General features: G+C 38.3%; 1 protein-coding gene across 1 annotated transcript in view; it reads right to left on the bottom strand.

The window, feature by feature from the left end:
• PRKG1 (protein kinase cGMP-dependent 1) overlaps positions 1-15,806 on the bottom strand; it is a 1,294,615-nt gene that overhangs the window by 570,562 nt on the left and 708,247 nt on the right. The window lies entirely within an intron of this gene.

A 15,806-nucleotide genomic window follows, 5' to 3' on the forward strand; every position in this document is an offset into this window, starting at 1 on the left:
TAGTCCAATCCCAGCATTTTACACATGAAGGCACTGAGGCTCAGAGTTATCTAAGGTCACACAGCTATTATGAGGATTTGAGCCTATATCCTGGAACTTCAATCATTGCTTTTTCCACTGTCCCATGTTCTAGTTCTTCCTATGGGTACCAAGTACTTGTATCTGCCTCCAAAGAAACTAGAGAAACCACAGATCTCTCTAAAGCATCTCCCTCCAGTAAGCCTACTCTCATTTCTCTATCTCCCTGCACTATCCCCAAACTGGCTTTCTTTAAAGCAAGCACCTGTCAAAATGATTTTGTTCTGCCTGACAATCTTTAGTGAGCAACAGTTTCCACAGAGCAGAGTTATCCAAGAGGTCTCTGGGCTGCTTGATTAGAATAGATACCTTGCCCATCAGGAAGCTCTGAGAACCCACACCACTCTTCCCATAAGTTCTGAGGCTGACCAACAATCCCCAGCAACAGAAGCATCAGCCAACACTCCCAAGCCTTGAACTTGGAATTCTAGCCCCACAACACTGACCACACAGCCCAATTTTGGAAGCTGATCTCTCTCCCTGCAGGCTTCCTTCCTGCCGTATGGAAGAGAGCTGGCAAACACAGAGGTGTTCAATTCACAGGGCAAACAAAGCCCAAGGATCCTGGCTAACAGGTCATTTGCACTTTCTGGTTTCCCTGTAGGTGTTTGTTAAGCCTTTCTGCATCAGGGAAGGCTCTGCTTAGCCTTGGCTACTCAGAGGAAGCCTGTGTCAAGATGCACATGGAGCTGATACTAGATCTGAGAATGCTCAGGCTCTTAGCCTGAGTTCTGTCAGCCTTTAACAGACCTTTAGAAAGTACCACATATTGCTGGACCGAGGCTTCCAAGATGATAAATAGCCCAACTCCTGCCAGCCGACTCACTTGTATGTTTTTTTTTTCTGGTGTCTAGCATAGTGTCTGGCACATTATAGATACTCTATAAATCCTTAGTCCCTGCCCTCAGGAGCTTTGCATTCTGCCTGGGAGAAAGAACATTACATAGAATTATGCCAAATTAACTACAACAGAGCCTCCAAGTCAATGCCAAGTCACTAGAGGCTGGAGAGATTATGAACCCGAAGATAACCCTCCAGGAGGAGGCAGTGATGGTTGAGCTGAATCTTGGAAGAAGTCAGGGATTATGAGAAGCAAAGGTGAGAAGGGTGAACATTTTAAGTAGGAGGACAGGCAGTCTATGAAAAGGTATGAAGACAAGAGATGCTGGATAAAGGACCAACAGTTAGAACAGGATGGTTGGAACCCAATGTATTTGAAGGAGAATAATGAGTACTAAGACTAGAAAGATGACATGGACATGAATATGAAGGGCTTTAAATGCCACCCAAGAAATCTGTATTTTATAATAGAAGCAGTAGAGGGTCACTGAGGTTTCATGAGCAGAGGAAGGAAACAGTCAGACTTGTGCTTTAGGAATCCCTATTGGTACTATGAGAAGCCTGAATTAAGGAAGGCAAAGTCTGTAGGGAGATCACTGAGGGAGGTGAGCCACTGGGGTTATCATCATGGCTGCATGAATAGGGAGATCACAGTTTCTGTATCTATAGTTTCTATTTACCTCTAGCTGTACATGTTGCATCTTTTCATAAAACAGCTAGGTAGCGCAGTGGGTAGAATACCTAAGCTGGAGTCGAAAGATCTGAATTCAAATGTGACCTCAGACTCTTAATAGCTGTATGACCCTGGGCAAATCAATAATTTTTATTTGCCTTATTTTTTTAAGGCAAATAATTTTATTTACCTTATTTCCTCATCTGCAAAATGGGAACATACTGGGGAAGGAAACGGCAAACCACTCTGGCATTTTTGCTAAGAAAAGTCAATGGAGTCATGTAAGAGTCAAAGTTGACAAAGACTGAACAACAAACACCTTACAGGTAGCGAGGGCTCATTTCTTTTCTGGTTTTCTAGTCCTGATGCTTAAAATCCTGTCTGATACATAAAAAGTGTTCCATAAGTGAAAGTTTGGAGGAGTGGGAAGGGTTGGGAGGATATTAAGTTTAACATGCTCTTCTCTATCAGGGAAAAAGGAAGGGGAAAAAAGCATTTATTAAACACCAACTGTGTGCCAGGGGTTACACTAAGTACTTTATAATTGTAATGTCATTTTATCCTCACAGCAGCCCTGGGTGGCAGGTGCTTTTATTATCCCTGTTTTGCAGAATAAGAAACTGAGGCAGTCAGAGGCTAAGTGATTTGCACAGAATCACATAGCTAGTTAAGTGTCTGAGGCCGAATTTGAGCCCAGGTCTTCTTGTTTCCAGACCTAGCTACTCTAGGCCACTGTACCACCCAGCTGCCCCTAACTTGTTTTAGTTTCAATTTACTCTGTAAAATGTGGATAACAAGAGCACCAACCCCAGTGGGAGGGGCCAAATGAAATAATCTATGGAAAGATTTTGGTAAACTTGAAAGTGCTAATTAAATAATTAGTGCTAATTATTATTAGAAGTGCCCCAATTTTCCCCACATACTCTCCAATATTTGAGTGTTTGTAGAATTGTAAAATGATCCAACCATTTTGGAGAGCAATCTGGAATCATGCCCAAAGATTTATTAAAATACCTATACTCTTTGGCATAATAAAAGAACACTATATACAGTAACAACATTATTGTTTTAAGAACAACTTTAAGCAAATAAGTTGTTTAGTCTATTATAAATACCCAAATGATCTATAAAGGACAAGTGAAGAAAGACACTGTCTGCATCCAGAGAAAGAACTGATAGAAGTATGTATAAAATAATGTTACATATATATATATACATACATACATACATACATACATACATACATACATACATACATACACACAAACACATTTATTCAGTAGCCATCTCTGGGGGAGGGGAGGGTAAGGGAAAGAAAAAAAAGAAAAAATACGTGATAATGTATATTTGAATGGAATAGCAATTTGTGCACAGGAAATTTTCAATTTCATGCACAATCATGTTTTTATTATACAATGATAGAGAATTGCTTTATTTATTCCACAATTAAAAATAAAATAAAATAGGAATAGAGATGCTGCTGCTGTTGATAAAATTCTAGATAGTCACAACTGACTTGAGTCTTGGCTTTGTTATTCAGTATCTCTGTAACTTCAGGACAGACACATCACCTCTGGGCCTCATTTTTCCTACTTGGACAAATAGAACCTGGGATTCCATGATCTCTAAGGTCCCTTCTAGCTCCAACAGCTTGTTATTCTACCACAAATGCAAAAGAACAACCCCCAAAATCATGTACTTACATTAAAGACTCTCACAACGATAATAACTGACATGTTTTAAGGCTTGTAAAGAATTCTGCATTTTATTTGTTACAACAGCTCTAGAAGGGATACTCTATGGGTATTATTATCCCCATTTCACAGATGAGGAAACAGAGAGCCTCTGAAAGGGCTAGTATCTTGCTCTTTAAACAAGTTACAGAAGCAGGATTTGAAATGAGGTCTTCCCAGCCCCTAACCCAGAGTCCTGATCTTTATGTCACATTAGTGAGCATGGTGCCATTTACATCCTCTGACTCTGTTAGAGGTTACATTTGAACTTGAGTTCTAATGTAATCTGCTCTCAAGATCCAACTATGATAATGAATCTAAATTATTCTGAGGTAAAGCTGTTGGATAAAATCTATGAGCCTGAAGCAAAAATGTGACTACAGGGTGCCTTCTCTGTGAGTTCTTTGGTACTGAGAAAACAGGTTCTGTCCAGAGACAACCAGCCCCCCAGTGATTAATCTGACTGACTTGTGAAATGTCATCAGTCCCAGGAAGCTTGTTCATCATTAAGTCCTGGATTACATTTGTCACTGATAAGATTCATGAATTTTTCATTTTGAACAGGTTGTCTTTATTTAGGATTCTAGTTTCTATACTTGTATTTTCCAGGATATTTTTTGAATGATTCCTTTCTATAATCCTTATGTTACCTTTTAATTGCTATACCTTATGTGAGTTCTATGACCCCACCCTCCAGCGACTGATGAAGGAATTTCTGCCTTTGGAAGTAAAGTTAACTGACAAAATAAGTCTCTGTCTGGGATTAAATCCATGAATTATCATATACTCAGATCAATAAGTCAAGTCTCATTTGGTGAGATCTCTTTCAAAAGGAGAAGAAACACATATTGAGTACAGTGTATTGGGATCTTTTCTTTCACGGTAAGATTTACTAATTTTCTTTGAAGCATAGCTACCGGTGAACTCAAAGTTCACTTGCTAAATGTCCCTTTCACATCTCTTTTTATTATCATCAAGCTCATCCTCATGGTCATCATCATCGTCATCATCACAAGAAACCTCACTAGGCTTACTTCCTGCCAAGTGATAGTTTCAGAATAATTCCTAGCAACTGTACTGGGCAAGCTGCCCATCCTGAGATGATAGTGACTTCACAAGGTTACTAACATGCATCATCCTTTGAATAATTATGAGAAACTGCCCATTTCTGGCCTCTCTTCCAGACAGCATCCACCTGAGGCTTCTGAGGCTGCTGTATTTAGGCCAATAGGAAGTTGCCTCAAAGCCCAATCATGAATACTACATGCTTTCCAAAGCAGCACTCTAAAATCTTCAAGGGGAGATCATGAAGTGAGTGTCTATTGATAGTGGAACAAGAAACATTTTCTTTTCTTCTCTATATGAGTAAGAAAAATCCAGACTCAATTTGCACTGCTGCACACATTCATTTGGCAATGCAAACATGGATGCTGGTGTTTTGAATCAGTGTTTGTATCAATAACATCTAGAAAATATTTTGCCAATTTTCAAGTGTTATATAAATGTCTATTATTAATTATTAGTAATAGCATAGTTAATTACATAATATATCAATATAATTAATAATACAAATATGATTATAATAGTAATTATTATTATTATTAATCACCATGACAGTGACTTGTGAAGCAGCACGTGTTTTGGAGAACTAAAGTGGTGTGCCCCTTACCTGGAAACACCCAAGAGGCACCATTTATATTTGCTGTATTCACACAATCCAAGATGTGGTCAACCAAATCAGTGAACCCCACTGTGATATATTTGTCTTACATGGGTTTGGTTTTACCTTTTAATGGTGGGATGGTGATTTTTGCCACATAACCCTTTATTTAGAAGGTATTTGTTGCTAAATATTAAGGAATACACAGGACACTGATTACCTCCCTTTCTCTTGGAATTGTTGTTGTTCAGTCACTTTTCAGTCATGACTGACTCTGTGACCATACATGAGGTTTTCTTGGCAAATATTCTAGAGTGCTTTGCCATTTTCTTCTCCATTTCACGTTGCAGATGAGAAAACTGAGGCAAATAGGGTCAAGTGATTTGTCCAGGCTCACATAGCCAATAAGTGTCTGAGATTATATTTGAACTCAGGAAGATGAGTCTTCCTGACTCAAGGCTCAGTACTCTATCCTCTGTACCACCTAGTTGACCCACCCTTGGAATTAGCCCCCTAAATTGAGATATCATATAATCTTTTAGGTGGTAATTTTGAGGGAAACTAAGAGTATGTTGTTTCTTTTCCAAATAGTCACTATCAATATGTGATAAAACATGTATTAGTGATACTACTACATGTTTTTTTGTGAAACCCAAAACCTGATATATTTTGGACCTGAGGAAGTGTTGTGTAAATATGCATCCTTAAACATAACTTAGGGTAATTAGAAAAAGGCTAAGGAATATTCTGACTTACATTCTGATTTTGGAGATATTTTCAATGACATAGATGGTGCACCTATTATCCCCAGATGATCTTCTAGCAAAATGCCTAGCATATAGTAGGGGAATAATCAATTTTTAGGGGAAATGAATCTTCTTGCCTCTAAGCTTTCTCCTTATAATTCATATTACACAATACTGTCACACTAACCTCAAACCATCTCCTCTTCCATGCTACATCTGCATTTGTAATCGAGTACCTGTGATGACACTCAGCTATCTCTCAGACAAAGTCCAAATTCCATAATTTGGTATTCAAGGCCTACAACCATTTGGCTCTCATGCTACTTAATCAGTATTATTTCTTGTTTCTCCCAACAATCGTGAACCCATGCCCTTCACCATGAAATGACTCTTTCCCACAATGACCCATCATACTTCCATCAGACAAATTTCTCTATGGTTTCTTATATTCTTCTTCTCTGCTTTTCCTTGCACTCTTTTCTTATCCTGAAATATGCTTTCCTATCTAACCACCATTGTTCTTTCAGGCAAGACCTCTACAAGATGACTCTGGTCCATATCTGTTTCTCCCACAGCGAGGGCCTCTTCATTCCTCTTGTGAGGGAAGGAACCTCCCTTACTGATGGTAGAAGGTGGGTTATTGTTGCTTTGGGTTCACACATCACAAAATACCTCTGTGAAATAATTATTGCACAATAACATTACTGCATTACATATGTCTTTGATTCTGTTCTGAATGAATGAAAGCCCCTTGAGGACACTCCCCAGCTCCCAGCACAGTGCTTCACACATAAGTTGGCATTTAGTCAATTTCAGCTGAATTGAAACAAATTCAATCCTATATCTGATATTGATTAGGGTTGTGACTTTAGGCAAGTATCATAGCTTTTCTGAGCCTCAATTTATTCTGCTTTGAAATAAGACAATTGACCTACATGACTCATCCTGGCTCTAGGGCCCTACTGTGATTCTGGGAAGTGAGGCTGAAGGGGGAACATTATACAGGTAATACAACAACAATTTACTCATGTACTACCTTGTTCTCTGCCTGACCTCCTATTATCACCCTTTTCACTCATTCCCTAGATTCCTTCTTTGCCATTTGGAGACCAGTCTCTCCACAGAGGATGTAGGACTCTACAAAATATTCAAAATATTCAAGCATCACTTCTCATTCTAACTTGAATCAAAGTTAGTGCCTGATGGGAATGAAAAACACAGTCACAGGTCCACCTACTTTTTCACAGAAGCAATCTGATCAGCAGCCGCTGTCATGGAGAGCACAGGCTCTTCAAATAGTCACCATCCAGCTTCTGAATTTCTGCATCTCATGGCTATCCCTTCCCTTTGTCCTGACATACAGAGGTAATGTAAAACACAAGACCAAGACATTACTGTGCATCAGGCCATGCACAGAATATACTAAAGGCAATCTCCTGACCAGAATAACCTGATGGAAAGAAGAAGCTTTAGAAACAATCTTTCAAGTCCATGTAATTACTGCTGATCATGAAGAATTGAAAAGGAGGTAAAATAAATAAAATCAGTCCACTTTGCCACCTGCAGATAGACATTCTCACTTTCCCAGAAATATTAAAAGTTTTTTTTAAATTTCATATTGTTGGTGTAAAAATTGCTATCAAAATTCATCCCACTTATACTTCCTGATTCCACCTAGACATCTTTCCTCAGGCTTCAGACATATAATTAAACCAAGTTTAGTAAAGGGGAAAATGCAGAACCAAAGATTTCCCAGCAAAAAAAAGTAGATCAGTGCCCTTTGGTTGAGAAGCTACACTATTAGTGGAAGCAGGGACGACAGGCTTTATGCCAGAGATTCCTAGATCCTCATATCATGTCTTAGTATCTATCCTGAGCCCTCTCATATTATCCTTTGACTATTGGACATTAGAGGATGACCCATAGTCAATTCAAACTCAACATGTACCAAAAAAAATTTATAACTGTCACCCCCCACACTTCCCTTCTTTCCCATTACTATCAAGGACACTACACCACCATCCTCCTTGTCACTCTGGCACTTGAGGTGTCACCCTCAGCTCCTCCCTCACACTGACTCCACATAGCCAATCAGTCAACATATCATGTCAATTCTTCCTCCACAGAATCTCTCATGTATATGTATTCCCATCCACTCACATGGCTATGATCCTCCTTCAAGCTCTCATCAGCCCTCTTCTGGACTATTGCTATAGCCAGCTAATTGGTCTCCCTGCTTTCAGTTCTTTCTCTTCCCCAATCCATTTTCTCACTCAGCTGTTAAAGTGATGTTTTTCTAAACTGCAGATCAGACCATATCATCCTCTTACTTAATAAACTCCAGTGACTCTCAATTACCTTCAGGATCAAATACAAATCCCTTCATTTAGTCCCTGAAGTTCTTCACAATCTGGTTCCTTTCTGGTCTCCTTTTTCATTACTCCATTCCATAGGCTCATTGATCTAGCCATACTGGCCGAGTTTCTAATCTTCTTCATGCTTGATTCCACATCTGCCATCTTCTGTACATCTGTACTTGCTGACTGGTCCCCTTGCTTAGAATTCACTACTTAACTCTACCTTTTAGCAGCTCTAGAACCATCATTTTCAAGAGACCTTTCTTGGTTTCCCCCAACTGCTAGTGCCTCTCCTCTCTTCTTACCATTTATTTTGTTATTTTATCTATTTATGTCATATATAACTTATATGACCATGTGGTCTCCCCCAGGGGAGTGTAAGCTTCTTGAGAATTTCAGGTATATTACTTTGGTCCCTGAAGCCCTAGCATTCAACACAGTATCTGGTACATAATAAATGTTTAATAAAATCTAGTTGAGTGATATTGAGATCAGCCAGCCCTGGAAAATGAGGAATCTGAAGACTAGGATTAAAAGGTCTTGGTATGAAAGTTAGCAACCCAAATTATTAATTCATGGCCTGCCCACTTCCAGCACAATCTGAGAATGACTATTTTCTCCTACCACTTCCAAAATCATTTCACAATCTCTGTGACAAGAGGGAAGACATGGAAATTTGAAAATTACTTTTCAAAGAAACCTACTCTGCCTGTAATTGGAGACTCTGCCCAGGGTGGGAGGATGTCTCTTCACACTCAAGGCTCCATAAATCCCAAGGAGATGAGATGGTTGCATGGCCACTTGCATGTCTGAGTCAATTTTTCAATGTATGAGATTCAATGCTTATCATAACAACAATGGACATTGACAGAACTCTTTAATGCCTTCAGAACACTTTAGCTCACACTGTAGCTCAGAGGTATCAAACATCATCAGCTGCATGCCACAAGAAATTCTCAAGGGCCTCCCAAGTGATGTGGAATCAGATTCAAACACAATTGTGAAGTTTTTTTATAAAATAAATAAAAATACAATAAAATGCAAATCACATAAATTTTTTAAGTGAAGTCAAAATACAGGCTAAATTCATGCCCCCTCATTTCTATTTGAATTTGATACCAACTCTTTGGCTTCTTTAAATCTTAAGATAGTGCCATGAGGTAGCTATTGTTACTGTGGTTGTTATATCCATTTTTCAGGGGAAGAAATGAAAGTTTAGACAAATCAGTGACTTGCCCAGGTTCATTCAACAGGTAAGTATCACATGCACGATTCAAACCCAAGTATTTTCTGACTCCCCCAGTACTCACCCTACTTTATTATAACATTACAATGATCATAACATTGTCACCTCCTCTTCACTGGCAATTGGTGCCTCCACGTTTGACCCCAAATTGTGACACTAAAAAGAAGTGATTGTATTGGTCCCTAAATGCAATTTTGGGAATTATCCATATTTTTTCACGGAACAAGACACTACATCAGGTTAGCAATGCATTTTCTCAGGAGTCACTTTGAGATTCTCAGGGTTAGCAGACTAAGTATCAGACAATAAAATCTTCCTCTGATAGCTTAGCAGGGGATGAAGGTAATCCAGAGTTCCCAGAGTTATGACTGCAGAACACAAGATCTAGGTAATCTGAGTTTCAACATAAGGAGGAAGCAGAACATGGATGTTGTTTGAGGACCAGTTGAGTTCATCCCATTCACATTCAAAGTTATAATTACTGTAGTATAATTATCATATAAATATAATATATGATATTATATTACTAGTTGAGCTAACTTTGGAAACAAGTTCAGCACCACGTCAGTGATGAAGAAACAAATTTTCGCCAGTGGAATTTCTGCATAGCCATCTCTTGTGTTACAGAGTAGTTTTCTTCTGTCAGTTGGGGGCAGAAGAGGAAGCAGAGAACTATGAAGGTTTTGTTGACCTCTCCTTTCTTGCAATCATTCCCAGTAGTGGAACTAGCTGGAATATTAATAAGTTCACTCTAGCCTGACCATGAATGATAGTTTGGTGGGATGCTCATAGACTATTAGAGTTCAGGATTAAGAACAGGATTAGATGTTCTTTGACTATAGTATTGGGGTCCATTTCTTACCAACAAGCTCTGGTTTGTCAACCCCTGAAACATATTAATAACTGGAGAGAAACAACTGAAAACTACTTTATGGTAAAAGTGTTCCTTGAACTGAACTTTAGAGACAATGAGGAATTCTGAGACAGAGAGCATTCTGGGTAGATGGGACAGTTTTTGCCAATGCAGGGACATGGTTCATGCAAAGTCCTTAATGGGGAATAACAACTCAGCTGGTTTGGCTAGAACAAAGAACATATGAGGGGAATTCATATGAAATAAGGCTTGAAAGATTTGGAGACAGATTGTCCAGAATGCCCAACAGAAAATTTTGGGTTTTATTCAAGAGATACTGGGGAGCCACTGAAGTGCAGAGGGGTTAGCATTTTCAGATCTATACTAGCAATTACCTAGTACTAGCTGATTTTCAGTAGAATTACTCATTTCTGAAAACAAAGTTTAAAAATCACCTAATTTAGGAAACAATAATCCTTTAAAATCTTTAGAAGTGAAGTAGAAGTCAGTTATGGCAGAATGCTATATATATTCCCAGGTATGTTCACTATGCAGAGCCTTTGTGCTGGATTAATTTGCCTTGTTCCAAAGAAGCATGTCCTTTGGAGCAAGTGGGAATGGAATGGCTTTTCCATAAATGACTGTGATTTAAAATAGGAAGATGCCAATAAAAAATTAAGAAGAATAAAATAAATTTGCCTGTCAACATTTCCTACACTCATGAACAAGACAAGACTACACGCTGCCCCCACCCCCACCCCCCACCAAGATGAGACTGGCCTTACCTTAGATAAACAATGTAACAGAAAACATTTTTCCTGGCCAAATAATTATAAAATGAAGATAATCATATTTAATCACCTGGATTTCCTGTAAAAGCAACTTAGTTTTCTACTTAGCTTTGAACATATATAGAAACAGGCATAAATACTTATGAGGACTTTTAAAAAAATGAACAGAAAGGCAGTATTTATTCAATTCCTTTTAGGGCTATTTCTTGAAACTCTAGGCCCTGGGGATGTGGACACGTGAAAATTGGCATAGCTAAATCTGTATTAATTAACATAAACAGAAGCTAATAAGCAACTGTGTGATCTGGTCTCTGGAGAAGAAAAACCAATATCTGGTTATTAACAGAGGAGAAATATATGTTTCATTTAGAAGGGGGGAGAGGATTGAGAACAGTGATTGCCAGAAATTGTGCTGGCTCTCCCCAGCTAGAATTTGAGAAGTTCCCAGGGTACTCGTCTCCCTTTTCCCAGTGGCCTTTGCTCTTCTCCTGCTGTCTCCTACCTTTGTGTTTTTGCAGATGGAACACATGGCCACTCCTCTCTCCCTCTGCCCACAAGAGAGATCTCATTGACAGTCATCTTCAATCCTGCAGTGAAGCCTTGGAATTAAGATGGTTCCCTCATCATTTTCCCACCAAACTTCAATGCATGTTAAAACTAATTAACCTCCAGGAAATATAGCCATAGCTACTTATCAAAAAGGATAGAAATGCCCTGACTTGTCCATTTCTCAAAGGTCCCTCTCAGTTATTCCTGTGTCATAATTTTTTTAAAAAAGTATAATTAAGCTTTCAGTCTAGTTCTCTTTCCTAATTCTTTTGCACCCACCATTGTTCTCTCCATTCACCTGTGGCTGATGCATGTTTTCAATTCTTCAAAGAGTTTAGCACACCATGACTCCCAGGATTGTAATATGTCCTCTCTGCCCCATCCTTTTTCTTCCCATTTGCTGGCTTATCATCATGTTGTTTCCCTTAACTGTGGATGTGTCTTAAGGCCCTGTCCTGGGACCTCATGTCTTCTCTCTCTCCATAAACTCTCACTTGGTGATCTAGACAGCTGTCGTAGATTTAATTTTCATCTCTAGGCAGGTGCTTCCCACATCTGTATATCAGCTTTAGTCTCTCTCCTGAGCTCCAATACTATAGTATTTCCTTCTTTCCCTAGGCATCCGCAACACCTGGCATGTAGCTATGTACTCAGCCAGTACATGAAAAATGCTTGATGAGTAAATCCAAAGAATGAATTAAATCAGCAAGAACTGAAAATTTCCAGTACTCTGCTTTAATCTTAAAAGTAATGAAAAATATATTCTCTTCTCCCATCCCAGGCAGAGTTTTGGTATCCTAATACTAATGGAAAAAAGACAGAACTTGACTTCTTTTGAGAATAGAGAACAGCTAAAGCCATGCATGGGTCTATGGCAGACAGGCTCTTGAAGACTTTTATTCCCATCATTATTAGTCCCAATGATGTGAGCTCCCATTTTCCTGTCCATGAGTGACCTATCTACCAATAAAGTTATAAACTCTACCAACTGAAAAAAAAATGTTACCACAAAGATAAGAGAGTAGAGGAGAAACAGTAATTATAAATATCACTTTGAGGCTCAATACTCTTTGGAACCACATTTTTCTTTAAATGTGATGTGCCTGGCGACTGTATTTAGTGTGAGTTGGTTAGTTGTTTCCCTCTGCATTCTGCTTTGCTGATAAATGGCACTGAAAGTCTTGCTTTCCTAAGCCAGATGACACCTGATGCCCAAGGTCATCTCATTGAAATCTGGGTGGTCCCTGGTCAGCTGACACAGAATTTAAGTGGAGATAGGCTAACCAGAGGGAGATCATCCTTATGTGGTATGACCACAGCCATCACTTTGTATCTGTATTCATAAGAAACTGAAGCATACTGGGTATGGGTCAGCTTTGCTGAGCTCCAGAGCTCTCCAGGCTGTGATGGGACATTAACTGGGCACACAGAACATAATTGCCTATGGAGTGTCAGGTCTTTCTAAAAAGTCTGATGAGAACTTAGGATAATTATGTGCAAAAACCTACTGTGTCCAGAAAAACTCAATTAACAGTCATCTCAGTCATCTTAAAAAAAAAAAGACAATTTCTCACTAATCCTGACCCTCAGTGATTCTTCTCCACGGAAGCTTATTTTCTTGAGTAACAGGTTTATGATAAACTGCTTTTGGGGGTGTGCAATGTTCATATGGGGTTTCAATTTCAAAGAGTGCTATACTTACCTACAAAACATTTGTCAACTCCCCCTCCTTTTTTCATAACATTGTCCTCTCCCTCCATTTCTTAAGGGATAATGTTGCTGATCATAGCAAAGATTTCATCACCTGGGACAGAACCGGCTTTCATGAATGCTCCCAGGCCAGAGATTCATAGAGTCTAAGGGTTAGGGCATATTATCCAGCCCACACCTGAAAGAAAACCCCTTCTACAAAATACCTAGCAAATGCCCATCTAGCTTTTGCCTGAAGCCCACTGGTAAGAGGGGAAACCATTGTCTCCTTCTACCTTGGGATGACTATGACTGGGTTTCCTTATATCAAGCCATCATAATGATAATCATAATCACACTTAACATTTATATAGAGCTTGCTAGATGCCAGGCACTGTGCCAAACACTTTACAATTATTAATTCATTTGATTGTCATAACAAACTTGGGAGACAGGTACTGTTACTGTCTCAGTTTTACAGATGAAGACTTGAAGTCACTTAAGTGACTTGAGCAAGGTCACACAGCTGGTAAATGTCTGAGACTAGATTTGAACTGAGGAAGATGAGTCTTCCTGACCGCAGGTCTAGCACTCTACCTACTGCACCAACCTAGCTATATACCATAGTGTCACATGAGTACTTAATGATGAACAATTGAAGTGCACTCCCAGCCAGAAGAGGGTTGGGAGACTTTCCTTTGGAGGATACCCTACCTACATTGTTCTATTTGACTAGGAGAGTCAATCAATTAGACCTTCTAACAGAAACCATATGATTATTTCAATAGATGCGGAAAAAGCTTTTGAAAAAATACAATACCTATTCCTGTTAAAGACTCTAGAAAGCACAGGAATAAATGAAGCCTTCCTTAAAATGATAGGTTCAAATATCTAAAACCATCAGTAAGTATTATAGGTAATAGGGATAAGTTAGAAGCATTTTCAAAAAGATTGGGGGTAAAACAAGGATGTTCATTATCACCACTGTTACAGAAATAAGAGAAGAAAAAGAAATTGGAGGAATTCAAATAAGCAAAGAAGAAAAAAAAGCTATCACATTTTGCAGAAGATATGATGATATAGAGAATCCTAGAGAATCAAGTAAAAAACTACTTGAAATAATAAACAACTTTAGCAAAGTTGCAGGATAAAAAATAAACCTACACAAATCATCGTCATTTCTATGTATTACTAACAAAACTCAACAGCAAGTGATAGAAACAGAAATTCCATTTAAAGTTACTGTAGACATAAAATATTTGGGAGCCTACCTGTCAAAACAAACCCAGGAACTATATAAACACAATTACAAAACACGTTTCACACAAATAAAATCAGATCTAAATAATTGGAAAAATATCAGTTGCTTATAGGTAGGCTAAGCTAATATAATAATGACAATTCTACCTAAATTAATTTACATATTCAGTGCCATACCAATCAAACTACCAAAAAGTTATTTTCTAGAGCTAGAAAAAATAAGAAAATCCACCTGGAAGAATAAAAGATTCAGACTATCAAGGGAGTTAATGAAAAGAAATGTTAGGGAAGGTGGCCTAGTCATATCAGATCTTAAATTGTATTATAAAGCAGCAATCACCAAAACAACCTGGTACTGGCTAAGAAATAGAGTGGTGGGTCAGTGTGATAAGTACACAAGACACAGTAGTCAATGAATATAATAGTATATTATTTGATAAATCCAAAGGCTCCAGCTTCTGGGATAAGAATTCACTATTTGACAAAAGCTGCTGGGAAAACAAAAAATAGTATGGAAGAAACTGGGCATAGACTAACATCTTACACTATATACCAAAATAAAGTCCAAATGGGTACACAACTGAGATAGAAAGACTGATACCATAAACAAATTAGGGAAGCAAAGAATAGTTTACCTACCGGATTTATGGAGGATGGAATAATTTATGACCAAACAAGAGATAGAGAGCATTGTGAAATGCAAAAATGGATAATTTTGATTATATTAAATTAAAAGCCAATTCAACCAGGATTAGGAGGGAAGTTTAAAGCTAGGAAACAATTTTTATAGTCAGTGACTCTGATCAGGTCTTATTTCTCAAATATACAGAAAACTGAGTCAAATTCATAAGAATATAATAATTGATAAATGGTCAAAGGATATGAACAAGCAGTTTTCAAATGAAGAAATTAAAACTATCTATAATCACATGAAAAAATGCTCTAAGTCATTATTGATTAAAGAGATGCAAAACAAAACAACTCTTAAGCACCACATTACACCAATAAGATTGGCTAACGTGACAAAACAGGAAAATTATAAATGCTGGAGAAGATGTGGGAAAACTGGAAGACTGATAGTGAGGTTGTAAACTGATCCAACCATCCTAGACAACAGTTTGGAACTATGCCCAAAGGGATATAAAATTGTGCATACCCTTTGACCCACCAGTACCATTTCAAGTTCTATAACCTAAAGAGATCATAAAAATGGGGAAAGGATCCACATGCAAAAAATATTTATAGCAGCTCTTTCTGTGGTGGCCAAGATTGAAAATTGAGGGGCTGTCCATCAATTGGGAAATGGCTGAGCAAGTTGTGGTATATGAATG

This window comes from Notamacropus eugenii, chromosome 1 (assembly GCF_028372415.1).
Source record: "Notamacropus eugenii isolate mMacEug1 chromosome 1, mMacEug1.pri_v2, whole genome shotgun sequence".
Lineage (NCBI taxonomy): Eukaryota > Metazoa > Chordata > Mammalia > Diprotodontia > Macropodidae > Notamacropus > Notamacropus eugenii.